Source organism: Mus musculus, chromosome 12, assembly GCF_000001635.26.
Source record: "Mus musculus strain C57BL/6J chromosome 12, GRCm38.p6 C57BL/6J".
NCBI classification, from domain to species: Eukaryota; Metazoa; Chordata; class Mammalia; order Rodentia; family Muridae; genus Mus; species Mus musculus.
The window spans coordinates 29,687,159-29,702,449 of record NC_000078.6 but is presented as its reverse complement, the minus strand read 5'-3'; the positions used below and the strand labels follow the sequence as shown (position 1 = coordinate 29,702,449).

General features: G+C 45.5%; 1 protein-coding gene across 51 annotated transcripts in view; it reads right to left on the bottom strand.

The window, feature by feature from the left end:
• The window catches only part of Myt1l (myelin transcription factor 1-like), a 395,627-nt gene that overhangs the window by 220,767 nt on the left and 159,569 nt on the right, over nt 1-15,291 (bottom strand). The window lies entirely within an intron of this gene.

Genomic DNA, 15,291 nt, shown 5'->3' with positions numbered 1-15,291 from the left:
GATGTCACAAATGTGGAGAAAAGAAAATTGCTTCTGGTACCCAGAGAGCAAAGGCTGGGATCCTAGGACACCCTGGGAAGAACTGGAAGATCCTTTGACTATCAGCTTATGCATGGTAGCCTTTGCAAAAACCAGGATTTATCCTCTTGTCTGCTGCAGTTGGGGACATGTGGCCATGCCAAGCCACAGAGGGAGCAGGATTTGCAATGTTTTTGCTTCTATCAGTGCCTGTGAGGACATGAGGAGATGCCAACAGCTGTTAAAGTTAGATGGCCAGGCCTGAAGTGACCTCCTGGGAGCCAGGCAGCCTGCTGACGGCTGAGAGGTCTGGATACTCCCACAGCAAGCCCAGCCCAGCAGGGACCTCAGAACTCCTCATAGCACCAGTAGGCTAAACAATAAAAGCACTGGTGACCTGGAAACAAAGCTAAGACTGCACAGACAAGACCCAGTGGCTTCCATCCCCCTCCCCCCAAAGGTAGGCAGGCTAGCTCCTTTGTTCACTCTCACTGTGACAGCGACAGGATTTCTTTAGCCCCAGCGGCCACTCGCTAGTGGAAGTTACTAAATCACAGGAGCAGGTGCGGTTTTGCCCATCCAGTGTTGACCTTCCTGCAGAAGCAGATTCAGTCCTGCTTCTCAGCAGACCATCTCGGGATTTTCAGCAAGATGAAAGATCTAGATATAGCCCTTCAGAGGAAGGGCAGCTTCCCTTTTTGGCCTCTTTGTTTTTATTCAGTTTGAAAAGCATAAAAGGAAGTCTGGAAGACCGAACATTGGAAAACCATTCCCTAAACCCTGAAAGCTTGGTAAGGCTTACCATGGAATCTCAGGAAAAAGTACCCAGAAAAAAACAGGGTTTTCACAGAAAATTCCCTGTGCTCACATTTGCAGCCCTTGCCTGTTACATGGCACAAAGACTTATTCACAACCAGTCTCAGATCCTGTTTGTCATTTGCTGTTGAGGCAAGGTGGCTAAACTGCCACCTGCTCATCCAGACCGACTGTTTCCCTTAAACGATGGAAGTGCCATAACACAATGGAGGCAGTATAGCTGCTATCTCTGTCCAGTTCCTGGTCTCTGCAGAACTGAGAGCCGTGGTGCAAGGGAAGAAGGTTTAGAGTTTAAGAAAGTCTGGGACCGAGTTGATGGTGATGAGATGCATCTGTGAAAGATCTGGGTGTCATAGCCAAGCAGGGCTGGGCCCTCTGCTACCCAGGAGAAGAAACACATGCTTATGCTCCAGGAGATAAAATGTGAGGACTGGGAGCTGGGAGGGAAATGGGAGCTATTCCTTTCTCACCTCACTTTAATTCACCTCACCTCAGCTCACCTCACCTCACCTCACCTCACCCCACCCCACCCCACCTCACCTCACCTCACCTCACCTCACTTCTCCTCACCTCACCTCACCTCACCTCACCTCACCTCACCTCACCTCACCCCACCCCACCCCACCTCATCTCACCTCACCCCACCCTCGTCCCTTTCCCAAGATCACCTCAGCTCATAGCTCCCCTCACACTTCCTCCCCTCATTCTCATCTTTCCCCTTACCCCCATGGTCACCTCAGCACATATCACCTGCATCTTCAGCTCCATCTCAGCTCACCCTTAGCACACCCCTCATGCTCATCTTCACCCTACCTTACCTCACTTCACCCTTAACTCACCTTCATCTTTACCCTCATCTCCCCCTTACCTTCACTGTCACCCTCACCTCATCCTCATCTTTATCCTCACCCCATCTTCTCCTTCGTCTTTATTCTCATTCTCACACTCACATGACCCCAACCCTCACCTCACCCTCACCTCACCCTCTCCTCACTCTCTCCTCATTCACCTCACCTCTCTTCACTCACTCCGCCTGACCTTCACCCTTCTTCACCCTACCTAATCTTACCTTATCTCACCCCACCTCATTCCTACCTCAATGTCACGTTACCTCTTTCCCCTCACTCACCTCCTCATCTCTCCTCGATTATCTCACCTCACTCACCTCACCTCACCTCACCCTCACCTCACCCTCACCTCTTCTCTTCTCACTTATCTTACCTCACTCTCCCCTCAGCCCACCTCACCTTCATCATATCCCCCTACCTCACCTAACCCTACCTAACCCTACCTTACCTCACCCCACCTCAGTCTTGCCACACCCTTACCTCATCCCAGCCTCACATCCAGTCTCCTGCTATCGTCCCTCGCCACTCCTGGAAGTTGATATTGCACTCCAAGCCCATCTATACACAATAGTCTCTTCAATGAGGTCCAGGTTGACACCTCATGCCAGGTGTTGTGGACATACTCTATGCCCTCCTACCTCTCCTCGGACATATAGATCCATTAAAGGTTGACCTAATTTATCTGTTTGCTTGCCATATTTAATGTCTAACAAGGGAATGAGAAATGTAAGAGGGCACTGGCTCTGTGGAAGTCAACATCCAGAATTCACCCCCTCACATATCAGAGAGTGCTTGCCCCGAGTACACAGTAGCTTTCTATACCTGATAGGGGCAAGGATTCCTCCAGCTTGCTAACCCCAGCAAGATTTATCCATGGACCTTCAAAGGAACTTAACATACAATCATTGCAATCTAAGAAAAGTATCAATAGGATTCATTTGATATTTTATACATACATTTTGTATATGTGTTTCTGGGTTTCTGGGTAGGCTTTGAGAGCAAGTGAATTCCATATTAAAGGTGTTTTTAGGACTCACACATTTGTAGTAATTATCCTTTCACCCACTGGCAAGGACTACCCGTGTGCGCAGTGTGCGATTACCAAGTGCCTGGCATGCTGTCTTCAGTGTCAAGGATCAGTCACTCCTCTCATGTGTGGTATTTTCCGTGGCCACATGCTGGCTGTCTAAGCTCTCTAAGACCCATTTTTAACATATGCGGAATGAAATTTTAATACTACAATAGCTGTGAGCTCTGCTAGGCGATAAATCCATCCATTCATCCACTCGTCCATCCTTCCTTCCATCTATTCATTGATAGGGGTGTTTTAAAGATTAACGGAGACAATGCATTTAGAGCCCTTCGTGTAATCTGGTCCGTAAATCCTGGGGTGGCAGCTATTACTGCTGCGCCTCCTGTGCAAGGATCGCCAGCCACCACCTTCTTGAAAGGCAGGATCTATGATTAGTTTCTCCCATTCCGAACACTTCAGTGGTTCTTGATTGCTGAGCAAATTAAGCACACGTTCGTCATCCTGCTGGCATGCCCTTTCTTGGCTCACATTATCTCAGAAGCCTTCCTTATCCCCCATAGCGGCTGTCATTTTCTTTCTCGAATCCCTTCAGCTGAGCACTTTCACCGCTATGCAAATGCATTTCCTTGTTTTTGTGCCTGCTGTATAAAGGCCTCCCCTTAAATGAAATGTATACATTTTTGGCAAGGAGCCACGGGTGTAGTTGGTGCCCAATACACGCTTGAATGACACCTTAGTGCTGGAAGATTTATAGTTTACTCTCAAACTGGAAGGCCATCAAGGAAATGCATATTTTATTTTCTTTGGAAGTTAAATTTTTATTGATTAGATGTCTGCATGGTTTAGGATTAGATAGTGTGCTGGGATTTATTATGAAAAGTCTTTTTCTTTGCTAATTGCTCATCTGCCTAATTCGCAGTCATTCTAAATATGTATACATTGCTGGTTTCTTTGTAGATCCTTCTAGAGCCTTTGTGACTATGTAACAAAAGAATACCCAAGCTCCCTTTTTATCATGTAAGAGGCAGTCTGTGTGTCCTTTTCATCTGCCGATGCATCCCAGGGATACATAGACGAAGTTAATTAGATCTCTATAGTATATAATGACTTCATAGAGATCTAATTAATTTAACCCCTAAATCACTGACTCTGGATAGGAAGTCATTTTTACAAGGTCACCTCAGAGCCAGGCCCTCATCTTTATCCTGCTCCAGTGACAACTTATACCTAGTTATAATGTGTACAGCCAGCCTCCAATGTAAGGTACTCCGATAGTCTCAAAGTCCCATGCATCATAGATGTGCAAGCATTTTAACCGTGATGTATTCCTATCACATAGTGTCACAGCGCACCTTGCACTCTGTGATGGTGACCACTCTGGCTAGGAAATCTGGCAAGCAATGTTCCTGTGTTTGGTGCTAATTGAGAATTCCTCTGCAGAACAGTCTCTGTTGCTATGGACACCGTCCCCAAAGGAGGTTTAGAAATTCTTCCACATGTCTGCATGTGCCAGAGAAAGCCTGCCTACTTCCTCTTTAATTCTCAAAGAAATCTCTGTGTGTGGGTGGAAAAGAAACCACCCAACACTGCAATAATCCAGCAACAAAACAAATATATTCACAATGGCCTTCCCAAGGACCCACATTTGAAAAATTAATCACATCCAGTCACTTAAAACAAGGTCAGCCCTGCTTCTGTCAGGGCAGCTGTATGTGCTGGGTCCCAGTGCTTATCCCAGAGCTAGGTAACATGGCTGCTGTGACAGTATACATCAGAGGAGTGCCACCTCTCTTCACCCCAGCCTTTAGAGATGCAGGAACAGCAATAGCAGAATGGCCATAGGGCAGAGAGGAGATGGCTCCTGAACGACCACTTGGCTACCATTAGCAAGAGGACAAGGGTATCATCTGACGCACCGAGTACTACTGTCTTAGGTTGAAAGGAGCATTGAAACGGGCTCCTTATATCCTTTGGGCATGCGCCATTGCCTCCACTTTGCCAAGTGGGTCCTTCAGGCTTGTCGGAAAATACCAGTACCATGTTAAGGGCTCTGCCTCTTTGGCTCATTGCCATGTGGCCCTTCCTTCCTCACCAAGGCTCCTAGGATGGCCAACTAGCTCCTTTTTTAAAGGGAACAGAAGCAGAGGCTCGGGTGAGTTCTGGTAGGAAGGTATCATCTCCGATTCAGATGAGGAAATGGGATCAACTGCGGGACGCCTTCACATTACTGTTAGGCAAACAGAGCTATGAATATAGGAGAGTGTTCCTCCATAGCTCCATGCTTCTAGACTCCAGAATATCAGACCCCAAACACCAGGTAGTAGGGTTATGACTGGTCTATTTTTGGAATCAGATGATGTCAACATTTGGTGACAATTGTTATAAGGGTGTGTGACTGCCACTAATGTGATATAACACTGTTGACTGTATAACAAACATTACTGTTCAAGTTACATTTTGAACATATTACCTCCTCACAATGGGTACCCAGTAGTTAAGAAAAATGATTAATATGCTCAGAATTCATGAAAAAAAAAAAACCCTAAACAGGGCTACGTGGAAAAGAAAGAAAACGGAAGCATTTCCCATGGGTAGCAAGTCTCATTTTGAAGCTGTGAATGACTCTGTTCTGAATACTACCAAAGTACTAAACTCAACTACTATATTGAGGATGGAATCACCTAGTTAAAAATTTAAAACTAGTGAAATATTTTAACAACAACATAAAACTAAAAAGAAACATGAAGGCTAGATTTTTGAGGAAGCTGGTGAGTCCGTCAGTGGTGGCAGATGAAGTGTCCTAGGGAAGGACATCATATGACAAGTGGCGAAGAGGCTGCCTTGCTGGGGCAGACTGCATGGCTAATGTTTGGCTTGAAGGACTTCCCTCTGCAGTGTGTCAACAATAGCTCTGAATAGCATAAGAGGCATTTCTTATACCCTCACCCCTTCAGGAGCCCTGTAGACTCAGGTTCTCTGGAGCAGGAGGCAAGAGGCCAACGGAAGTTGTGTCTGCCCTTTGCCATCAAGAGGCTTCTTGTCCCACCCACAGCAGTCACCATCCTGAAGGAGAAATCTTCCCACCCAGAGTGGGATCCCAGGTCACTCAGCCCATTATAAACACTTCAATGGGAGACATTACTGTTATTATCCAAGATAATAGATAGGATCATAGCGGCAACCCTTTTTATTACTGGAAAATGAGGCTCTCATCTCTTCATGCTCTGTAATGACATCTACTTTTATTTATTGATGATTTTATTTTATACCTAAGACAAGAATGATCCAATCTTCAGAAAATGTAATTTAGCAGGGTAGTTTTTGCACAAGCTCCCGTGCGGTGCCATCTGTAGTGAATAAGTAGTTTGACCTGGAACAGGAAAGATCTATAGCTGTCATGGAAGTCAGCACCTCTGTGAGCTGTGACCACAGAAGATGCACAGTACAGGATTGTAGATTAGGGTCAGAGGTGTCCCAAAGAGCTTTCTCTTTCTAGCTTGGGCACAGCTGTAGCTGCCTTAGAGAAAAGCCAATGCCTACACAGGCAGTGTCCCGTCCTCCTAGCCTGGCCCTAGGGACAACAAAACTTTGCTTGCACTCGGCTTTCTCTCCTCTCTACATCTGTGACACACAGAGATTGCTTTCTTTCTGAGTTCAGTATACTTTAGGTTTAATTTTTTTTCCTTATAGCAAAATGCTAACACACACACACACACACACACACACGGGTGGACTGGGTTGATAGTCATTATAAACAACATTTTCCTGATAGAATTTTCAGAGATGTTTTAAATATGAAGGAGGCATGGCATGTTACAAGCCTTTCTCATAAATCCCTTTTATACTTTTTCACATGTGTGAAATGAAGAGGAGCTGGGGGAAGAGAACAGGAGGAGGCCCTTACCAGATCTGAGCACCCCAACAAATTGACACTTGAGGTAGCATAGTATAAAAAAAAAATAGAACTTGTGTGCATGCTGTCAGGAGTTTGTACAGGAGAAGAGGAGCAGGATTTTTTCAGCAGAGTCAATACAACAAACACCAGAGCAAAGTGCACCATTCATCTTTATGTCTAAGGGGTGATGACCCACCATGATACTGAAGAAAGATTCTGGGTTAAACCGAAGTTAAGCATCTTCCAGTCAGGAGCCAATTCTAACAGGCGTCAGATCTGAGCAGCTTACAGGAAGCCAGCGTCCCTGGGAAGTATGCCACAAGGCCTGGCTCACAGAGGCAGGGGTTTCCACTCTGAAACAATGGGAACAGACCAGAGTAGGGGCAGCATATATACCTGCTGTCCTGGATGCCTTTCAACTTCTAGAGAAACTGCAAGGAGTGTTCATTGTCACTGGCTGAACTCTTTAAACTGGGCCATATGCTGAGTCTGCCTTCTATAAATAGGGCCCTGACTGCAACCAAATTCATCTCCAAGGCAGAAGCCTGCTGTGTCCATAACTGCATGATTTAAACAGCTCCACCCACACATCAGGCAGCCCACTCAGTCTCTTGAAAAGCAAACTGCCAACTACAAGCACTTGATGCACAAGGCATTTTGAAATCAGTATGCCCAAGGCTGGATTTCTCTTTTTTTTTCCTTTCCTTTCCTTTCCTTTCCTTTCCTTTCCTTTCTTTCTTTTTTTTTTTTTTGTGCCCCCAAGTCTGTCCCTGTGTCCCATGGCTAATGATATTCACTGCTATCCTATACCCGATGTCCTGGCAACTCAGTGCAGTAGCCAACAGCAAGGTACTGGGTAGACAGAACAGGGATGTCTTTGTGTGTTTTGGTCCTTGATGGTTTTTATTAAGTTAGTGAAATACCCAGAGCCCAAAGAACATTGTCCATAGGGGAGAGATAGTTTCCACCTCACACAGCTGTTGCAAGAACTGCCTTATATCAAGATATATGCATGGGAAGCCATCATGAGAATCATGTACATGGCTCAGGAAACAAATCAAGCAAGCTGTAAACACCCTAACAGAGTCCAAGGCTGGATTCAGGCTCTGGCAGCAAGGCCAGTCATCCCACAAGACACATTACTGTAGTTGGGATGTGACTGTGAACTTCAGTCATGTTTCCATCCATGTCACATAGCACTCTTGCTTTCTGTCTGACAACAGCTTATCATTCTTGCCAACACCAGTAGAGGTGTGGGGCAGGGGTGGGGTGGGGTGGGGACATGATGAGCACAGAAACCCAGGGGACAGTGCAAAGCAATCTGGTATCAGTGTTCTGCACGCATTCCCCCTTACTGCTGTCCAAACTGTAGCTTGGTGATCTGTTGTTCTTGCCCCACTCCGCCACCCATAACAGCATGAACACCCAAGATCATGACCAGTAGTCTGAAAGGGAAAACAAGGCAGGAACGGAACGCTGTGGGTGATGGGACCTCAGGCAGCAGTGAGCATTACCAGAACAGACTTTAGTGAGATGGGTCATTTAATTGGGGGGAACAAAGGTTGGTTTTTTTTCTCCTTTTAAAAAAAAATTGGATATTTTCTTTATTTATGTTTCAAATGCTTTCCCCTTCAGAAACCCCCTATCCCATTTCCCCTCTACCTGCCTCTATGAGGGTGTTCCCCTATCCACCCATCCACTCCCGTTTTCCTGCCCTGGCATTCCCCTACACTGGGGCACCGAACAACCTCAGGCCCAAGGGCAGCTCCACCCACTGATGTCCAACTAGGCCATTCTCTGTCACATATGTGGCTGGAGCCATGGGTTGTTCCATGTGTACTCATTGGTTGGTGGTCCAGCTCCTGGGGCGTGTGTGTGTGTGTGTGTGTGTGTGTGTGTGAGCGGGTTGGCCAGTTTACACTGTTGCTTCCCCCATGGGGCTGCATACTTCCTCATCTCTTTCAGTCTCTTCTCCAATTCCTCCCTCAGGGATCCCACACTCTGTCCAGTGGTTGGCTGTGAGCATCTGCCTCTGTGTTTGTCAGGCTCTGGCAGAGCCTCTCAGGAGACAGCCATATCAGGCTTCTGTCAGCAAGCACTTACCGGCATCCACAATATTTAAATCCCTGGAGATGAGTTGGGGCTATTCGGGGTGGGCTCTGGTACTGAGGATGTCACATTTGCATAAGGAGGAATTCTAGGTATGGCTGGACATGACCTTATAAGGAGAGAGCAAGTTTAACCTGGTTGCTGGCTATGTGACCTCCTCAGGTGGGGCAAGGGTTGAGCCCAGGAAAGGGAGGGAGTGGTCTCACTCCTGCCAATCTCAGGATGAGATTTCTGGGGTTTGGATATACCTCAACTCCATTCTTGCTCTTGGTCAGCTCCTCCACTGCTCCCTGGTCCTACTGTGATCTATACCATAACTTAACAAGCATTTGAAAGCACCTTTAGATTCATTTCAGTGATACTTGGGCATCACAAGTATGAGGAACAGCCTATAATCAACCTCACAGCCCCCTGCAGAATAAGGTCGTGAGCCCTATTTGGGAGTTACTAGCCTACATAGACTATGCACTTACTGGGATCCCTGTCCTGAGATGGCTGGCCAGCTCCTTCCCATGTTACAAACCCAACACCTCAGGAAACCAGTGAGATTCTTAGTGACAGGCAAGTTGTGATGGGGAGGGCCCAGGACAAGCTAACAATGTGTCAGGTGTCATAACTCAAGTTAGTCAAAGTGAACTTTAAGCATCAAAAGACAAAATGAACAGACTATGAAATATACCCTCTCTTAACATTTTCTTAAAAACAACAACAAAAAACCCAAAAAAACCCCAAAACCCCCAAAACCTAGCAGAGAAAAATATAAAGTAATTTTAAGTCAAATGCCAATTATGAAATGTTCTAAGAGGAGGGAGGCCCCAAAAACATATAGGTAGCAACCAGAACAGGTATCTGGATTAATTTTTAATTAATATTGTATTAGATGATAGCTGTGTAAATAAAGAATTGTTTTTCAATTTTGGTCTGCCTCTCTTGTCTCTTTTTCTTGTTCATGAAAAAACGAAATCAGCCATGTGTAGAAATATAATTTAAGGCAGGAAGAGTCACAAATAAAACACACACACACACACACACACACACACACACACACACACACACACACACACACATCTCTTTCGGAATAAATTCATAACTAAGAGACTCTAAATCTCGGAATAAATTCATAACTAAGAGACTCTAAATCAATTCTTCACAGTGCTATAGCCATGGAGAGACACTGACAGGTGTCATTTGCATATACATGTCCCTAATGGCGCCTAGACCAGTAATCCAAACCAATAGGAAGTCTGCTCTCTGGTGCCAGGAAACCAGGACCCTGGGCTGCAGGTTTCCAGTCAATAGACACTACTGGCCAGAGGAGAGGCAGATTTTAATGTCTCCTACCAAAGGCATGCACACATGCTCTCCAAGCCTTTTCTGTACAACAAAAAGCACAAAGAATTCTTTCTTTGACCTCTTATTTGTTTTTAGCTTTTTCTCTTCTCTAAAAAAAAAAAAAAAAAAAGCCCACAGTTGCCTGACCATAACCTTTCAAGCCATTTAGTGTCTGGTTTTGTTTGTTGTTTTATGTTACTTCATGGTAATTGGTTTTATCTGAGTTACCAAAGACCTCCATTGTTCCAAAGCCCAGTGGCTGTGTTCTGTTCTCATCTGCTCACCCCTGGCAGAGCCTCCCTCTTTCCTACTCGTTTTGACTTTCCTTTTCCCCTTTCTAGTCAATTTCTGACCTCTTCCCAGGCCCCTCTTCTAGTTTGAATTTCAAACTGCTGGGCTTCAAGGTCCTTGCTCTTATGCCAAGCTCTTATGCCAAGCAACCCACAAAGCAACCCACAAACAATCGAGGTCTGAGAGCATAGAAGGCTTCCTACTATTGTAGATTTTCCATTAAGAAGAGCATTAGCAGTGCCTAGTCTTTGGGGCAGGGGTAGACCTTCCAAACTTCCCTTATAGAATGCAAGGCTCTCTCAAGCTGCTGCACATACCCCGTTAGTGGCTATGAGGTGTCCTGACTTGAAGGCTGTGACCTCAAGGGTCTCATTACTCTTAACCAAGGACTGTCCTTCAGGAGTGACTCAGCTATGAGCCACGAGCAGCTCACCCTCCTGATGGTAGGAAACGGAGCTATCGGTGCTGTAGAGGAGACCTGTGCACTACCTGGTGTCTGCCACTGTCCAGAAAATCACTCTAGCATTTTGTTACTGTGAATCCATAAGAGAAGTTGGCTTGCCCGTGGACATTGTCTTCTTGTCAGTCATTTCTATGTAATTTATTTCAGAGTGTTCAGAACAGAAGGTCACGTTCAAAGTGTCCTGTCATAACCTTGCATTGGTGCTCTAAGTCCTCACCTGATTGTGCTTGCACATGCATGCACACACATTGGGTGCTGCTGCTGTGGATGTGACCCTCCTGGAGCCTGTCACTTGTCACGCTCACTTATGAATCACCAGAATAGAGTTCTGCATACCCACATACAGGTGTGGTCTGGGTTGCTCTTTGCTGTGTGTGAACACTGACCAGAGCTTGTTTGTTGGTCCCCTCGAAAGGAAGCCCCTGTCACTGTCAATGCATACCCAGTAAGAGAGTCAAAGAAATGAATGATGGAAGGCTACAGGAGAAATGGACATTTGGACTGACATGGGGACAGATAACAAGGAGGTGGAGCAAGGACAAGTGGCCTGATCAGCTCATTCCTGACCTCCAAGCCCACTCAGTGCGGCCCAGTTGCCTGAAGGTTGTGGAACCATTTCATTGTGGCAGACATGGCAGAAAACAGCCAGTCAGGGTCCCCTCTGAGCCGTGCCATATGCAGAACACAGATACAGGAAACTGTGGGGAAATTGTGTCCTCTCCTAGTGAATTCCTACATCAAGGGATAAAATTGAACCAGTGCTCTCAGTGGCAGGAGGAAAAGACAGCCACACTCTCTGCCTTCACAACTTAGTGCTTAAGTATCCTTTCCAAAACCAAAACTCTTCCTCCCCCAGGACACTAGACCACTCTGCCCAATACTAGGACAAGATCCCAGGGTCACAGCTCTAAATAAAGCAAGAATGACAATGGCTTTAGGTACAAGTAACTATCCAGAGGGGTTAGAAATCAAACAGTGCTTAAATTTTCTTCCCACAGTTTACCAAAAGAAAATATTGCACATCTAACTCATTTTCAAACCTTCCCCAACCATGCACCTCAAACTGACAATACTAACAGAAATAGAGAATACAAATGGTTTTAGAGGTTTGTGTTGTTGTTGGTGGTGGGTTTTTTGTTTATTTGTTTGTTTTGTTTTCCTGCAAAGAGCTGGCATGATACATCATATTTAGGGAGTTAGAGCAAGTGTGGGCACTTTCCACAGCTGAAGGTGTCATGCTCTGTTGAAATGCAGATTCCCCATGAGGTCTGAGGTCTGTACCCACTAAGTTTTAGATCACACTACTGCCTAGAACCCCTGGACCACAGTGAGGTGTTTGCTGTGAAAGGGGCACCTTCTGTGAGGAGCACCCTTTCAGAAGCAGCTTCATGCTGTTGAGCACTACTGACCACAAAAGAGTTTCCTTGTACATTGCTTCATATTGGTTGTGACAAGTGATTTCACCATGATAATTGAGACCATGGTTCCAAATAGAAGCCCTGAGCTATGTGCTCCACAGCAACCCCCTGAACATGGCTTAGGTGAAGCCTCACCTTCAATGAAACACATATACTGACAATCAGCTTGGTAGGGAAGGTGTAATGGCAAGGAAAGGGTGAGTGGCATGTGCCTAATACAGCATCTGACTCCAGCACGTGATGCACTAAGTGTTCAGACGTTGGCCTTGTTGCTGATTCTGTGGTTACTATGGTCACAACTTAGGATGCTGATGCTCTGGGGACAGGACCTGTTGTCATGGCCCCTGTTGTGGTAACATTACCTCTCACCACCTAAGCTTGGAACCAAATGAAAAACAAGAGTGAAACAGACCGATGGAGACCTATTATGCTTTCATGTTGATAAAGGAGAACTAGAGGCAGCTCATGCATTTCCCCCTATTTAAGTCTCCGTCTCGGCCTCTACCCATCGTGTTCCTCCTCATCTGCTTTGTTTTTCTGGAGACCCTGGAAACCTCTTCAGAAGACCGGAAACCATAGCCAAGAGGGAATCTGGGGCCAAGTGGCTCACCAGGTGTGAATTCCCACAGGAAGCTACTTGTCAGCTGTTATTGTATTATTAGTACCTGAGACGCAACGCATGGAAGTTTAAATATTTGTCTTTAATACGTGAGTTCATGGCATCTCTGTGGCTACCCTTATCTCCAGAGATGAAGATTCTCCCATGTATTGGTAAATCCCTATGGTTGGGACATGGAGACATGCTCAAGTTACTGTGAGGACATCTGCAGGTTGCAGAATGCAAGGAGGTAGCACAAAGATCACAACTTTGTCAAATATTTAAATGTTGTGAGTTTGTATCTAAATGTATTTAAATATTAAATTTAAATATTTAAATGTGTGTGGCATTAATTTGCGGAATAAATTTCTGGTACCTACCAAATGCCAGGCTGGGGTGATGGGCTGAATGGAGGGAGGGTAGTGAGTAAGTGACCCACTACCCTTTCCTGAATGGAGCCCACAGCGTTGTGAGGATCCCAAGAAACCATGCAGCAATGTGCCCGAAGTGCAGGCTGTCATGAGAGTGATCACATGCAAACGGGGAAACTGAGGCCTTGAGAGCTAGGTTAGAGGTCCAGTTGGCCAATCAGGAGGAGGGTTTAAATCACTACGCTGCTGTGTGGAGACAGTTGGGCTTCTGTTTCCTCAAACTTTGAAAGGCTGTGCCTGAAGCCTCTGGAAGGTCAGGCTGTCTGCAGACTTTTGCACCATGCTCACTTCTCACACTGGCTTTAAGGCAGAAATCCTTGTCTTTTTTTCCCCTGCATTCTCTGCTCTTGACCCCTTGGGGAACTTGGCCACCGCAGGCTTGAATAGAATGATCAGGCTTATAATCCTAGAGATCACAGAAAGTCAAACTCCTGCCATCATCTATGGCAGCAAAGTGTAAATTTGTTTTCAATCCCAGAGACATTTTGGTTTCTGTAATAAAGACAAAAATGCATCTCTCCCTCTCCCTCCCCCTCTGTCTCTCTCTGTCTCTGTCTCTCTATCTCTGTCTGTCTCTGTTTCTGTCTCTCTGTCTCTGTCTCTGTCCCTCTGTCTCTGTCTCTCTCTCTCTCTCATATATGTATGTATGTATGTAAGCTCCTTATCATGTCTTTGCACAGACTTTCAGGTAGACCCTGGGCTCTCCCCTGAACTCACACAATAGCTACCTGTCTCCCCTGCCTTCCCTAACATCTACTGTGACTCCAAAAGGGATTGAGCAATCATCCTCCAAACACAGTTAAGATCAACACACTGCATTAGATATTTTTGAATGAAATTCAATGCTGAAGAATCAAGTAAAGACAAAGTAGGTAAAATTGGTGGTAGTAGGGAAAGATTAGGCTGTGATCTGAATTTGGGTCATAGGGCCACAGGACCCCTGAACTCTTGCCCTCGCGCAAGTGGACAGTGGACTTCAGAGTAAGGCATGGTGGAAGTCTGAGAGCCATATTCAGAGGATGCCAGGCTGGGTCTAAGCCCTGATTCTAGTTTGGGACATTACCGCTGGGTGTTACACAATGCTGGCTGCACTGTCTCCTTAATACTCGATTCCTAGGTGATTACACTGAGTGTACTGAGCAAGAAAACCATGGCCAGAGGCAGAGCATCAGGATAAACAGAGGTAATGAGGAATAGAAGACAAGGTAGCAGATAACAAGGAAGCTGACGATACGAACAAGGAAGCTGAAGATATGAACAAGGAAGCTGATGATATGGAGGAAATGGTGACAATTCTCAAAGTTGGTAAAGAACCATGACAGTTACACACACAACCTTGGGAATGCAATAAGAGGGCCAGCAGAAGGGCTCAGCAGCAAGGAAACGCACTTGATTTTCTTGGACCAATTACAATTGCACTTGTATGACAGGAGTTCAATTCTCAGGATCTACGTGGTGGGAGGAAAGGAATGACTCCAGCAAATGCACTATAGGATACACACACACACACACACACACACACACACACACACACACATGCACACAAAGAGGATAAATAAGTAATAAAAATAAAAAAATACAAACACATGCTTTTTATGTTTTCTGCATCCTATAGTTCTTTTGCTTATGTTTGGAGTATGTGACTGTTAAATATAGGTATGTAACAAGCACAGTCCCATGTACATAGTAGGGCCAAGCTGTTGCTTGTTGTCAGAGACGCATGTGTTTGTATTTAACTGAATAAATCATATTAGTGATTCCTAAGGTAGTATGAAAAGTAACAATAGGAGTCACAGGGCAAAAATTTTCCCATGTAATAGTTTGAGACCACGTTAAAGTGAGAAACTTGAGAGTCATAGTAAGTAGCACACTCATTTAATTCCATTGCTGGGGAGGCAGAGGCAGGAGGATATCTGTGAGTCTGAGATCAGGCTAGTCTACATAATGAGTCCAGGACAGCCAGAGATACATAGTGAGACCGTGTCTTTAAATAATAAAACAAATGAACTAGCAACAAAGGAGAACAAGGAGTTCTGACA